This window comes from Lepidochelys kempii, chromosome 22 (assembly GCF_965140265.1).
Source record: "Lepidochelys kempii isolate rLepKem1 chromosome 22, rLepKem1.hap2, whole genome shotgun sequence".
NCBI lineage: Eukaryota > Metazoa > Chordata > Testudines > Cheloniidae > Lepidochelys > Lepidochelys kempii.
In genome coordinates, this window is record NC_133277.1 from 400,757 (window position 1) to 403,466 (window position 2,710).

General features: G+C 56.0%; 1 non-coding gene across 1 annotated transcript; it reads right to left on the reverse strand.

Moving 5' to 3' along the window:
- Positions 1–1,932: 1,932 nt before the first annotated feature.
- Positions 1,933–2,005, reverse strand: TRNAF-GAA (transfer RNA phenylalanine (anticodon GAA)). The gene has a single exon. It is a non-coding gene; the product is annotated as a tRNA-Phe (tRNA).
- Positions 2,006–2,710: the final 705 nt, after the last annotated feature.

Below are 2,710 nucleotides of genomic sequence, written 5' to 3' on the forward strand. Positions count from 1 at the left end.
ACTATCCAAATGGGAGCATTCTAACGAAGGGACTGAGGTCCTTCCAATGATTTGGAAGCAGCCAGAGACTTGACTTAAACCAGCAGTTTATTTAATTACTGCTACAAAGCCTGAACCAAGAACTTTGCAATTCCTGAATGTATTTGATTCCTTTAATCAATTTTAACTCTCACCTTTCTTTCTTTATTTTTATGAATAAACTTTGAGATTGTAGATACTAAAGGATTGGCAACAGCGTGATTTGTGGGTAAAATGTAAGTTATATATTGACCTGGGTGTGTGGCTGGTCCTTTGGGATCGGAAGAACCTTTTATTTGAAGAGATTGGTTTTAAAGGCCCACTCATCTCTAAGTCTAGTGTTTTCGGTGGTAATACAAGAACTGGAATGCCAAAGGAAACTGCTTTCATAACTTCTTGTTAGCCAGTGTGGTGAAACAGAAGTTTGCTTTTGTTGCTGGTTTGAAATATCCTGTGGGGGATTAGCCACCTGTCTTGGGGTTTCAGAGTAACAGCCGTGTTAGTCTGTATTCGCAAAAAGAAAAGGAGGACTTGTGGCACCTTAGAGACTAACCCATTTATTTGAGCATGAGCTTTCGTGAGCTACAGCTCACTTCAGCTGTAGCTCATGAAAGCTTATGCTCAAATAAATGGGTTAGTCTCTAAGGTGCCACAAGTCCTCCTTTTCTTTTTCCGTCTTGGGGTGTATCCAGTGATAAGCTGCCAAAATCTTAACAACGGGTTCCCTCCTCACCTCATGAGGGGGTCGTTGCCCACCCCCGCCCCCCAGGACTCCTGCCCCATCCAACCCCCCCGCGTTCCTTGACGCGCCCCCGGGAACCTTGCCCCATCCATCTCCCTCCCCTGTTTGCCCCCAGAACCAGGCAGGAGGGTTTTGTGGGCCACTGTAGTGGGAGCCCACCCCACCCCTAAGAGCCAGAGGGACCTGCCAGGGGGCGGGGTGGGGAGTTCTGGCAGGGCGTACCTGGGGCAGCTCCCAGGAAGCATCCGCCAGGTCTCTCTGGCTCCTAGGGGTGGGGGAGCGTAGCTGGGGGGAAACAGGGGGAGCGGCCACTCCCCCCACTGATCACATAAAAAGTGGAGCCTTAGGTGCCAACTCGGTGGGTGCACCGGGGCTGGAGCACCCATGGGGAAAATTTGGTGGGTGCAGAGCACCCACCGGCAGCTCCCCGCCCCACCCCCAGGTCACCTCCACTCCACCGCCGCCCCTGAACGCGCCGCCCCGCTCTGCTTCTCTGCCCCCCCCAGCTCCCCATGAATCAGCTGTTTGGCAGGAAGCCGGGGAAGGCTGAGAAGCAGGCCACGGCTTCACACTGAGGCCCAGGGAGGCGGAGGTGAGCTAGGGCGAGGAGCAGTTCCCCTGCGCGCCCCCACATGTTACCTGCTGTGGTGTGGGTGGCCCTCCTTGCGCCCCCCCACCCCAGCTCACCTCCACCTCCCTGGGCCTGAATGTGAAGCTGCCGCCTGCTTCTCAGCCTGTCCCGGCTTCCCACATGAACAGCTGATTCGATGGAAGCCGGGGTGGGGGGTCGGAGAAGCAGAGCGGGGCAGCAGGTTCAGGGGAGGAGGCAGAGGCGGAGGTGAGCTGGGGCCAGGGGTGGGGCGGGGAGCTGCTGGTGACTTTACGAAAAATACCTGTGATTAAATCATCACCTTACTCATTGTCAGTGAAATAAATTGAAACACTTCCACCTGCAAGTGGATTTAGCCCAGGACCCTCAGAGTCAGCAGCTGTTACACCTCCCACTGAGCTCTCTGTCAGGTGTCCCAGTGCTGGAAGCCTCCTGTTTACATCCTAAGATAACATTTTTGCATCGGGGGGCTGATATTTTGGACTGGACACTGTAGCAGGTATAAGTGCTGCTGTGCTCCAGAAAACAAGCCACCTCTGCACCAAAGAGGGAGAAAAAGCCCTGCCAAAGGCCAGGATTGAACCAGGGACCTTTAGATCTTCAGTTTAATGCTCTCCCAACTGAGCTACTTCAGCAGCTGCATGGCTCCCCTTTGGCCTGCTGCTTCTCTGTCACGGATGTTTTGTTAGCCATGGCACACAAAAAGGACGTCGTTGTGAGAGGCCCATGAAGGCAAGATGCACTTTTGCCTGCCTTGCTCAGCTTGACTTGCTGCCTCAACCCATTCCTGCCTTAGTTCCCAGGTTGACCTGGTGGCAGAAGTGGACTGGGGGCCAGTGACGCAGGGAAGAAGTTGAGCTTGACCCTGAGCTAGACTAGACCCTGGTGGCGAGAGTCTGGCCACCACTTGCCACCCCACCCTGTTGTCCTGGCTTCCCCTTTCTCCTGTTGGGGCTTCCCCGCGTAAACCACCCTGCCCCAACCAGCCCTAGGCTAGCTGGGCTCCCTTGGTCACCTGATGGCTGGTCACCCCAGTTGGTGCTGAGCACCCCTCTTCTTTCCCCTGGTGCTCCAGCCCCAGAGCACCCACAGAGTTGGGGCCTCTGCCCAGATTAGGATCAGCTGCCAGTGTGGGGCCAGCCTGAGTCCAGCGGAGCTGCCAACCAGGAGCTACCTGAGCCAAGCGCCGCCCGACTGGACCCCAAACCTCCAACTGCCTTGCCCTCCCACCCCAATCCCTCCCACCCCAAAACCCCTCCTGGAGCATGCACCCCACAACCCCCCTGCCCCCAAACTCCTCCCCGTCCTCAGTGCCCCACCCCCGACCTCCTCCCTCTTCC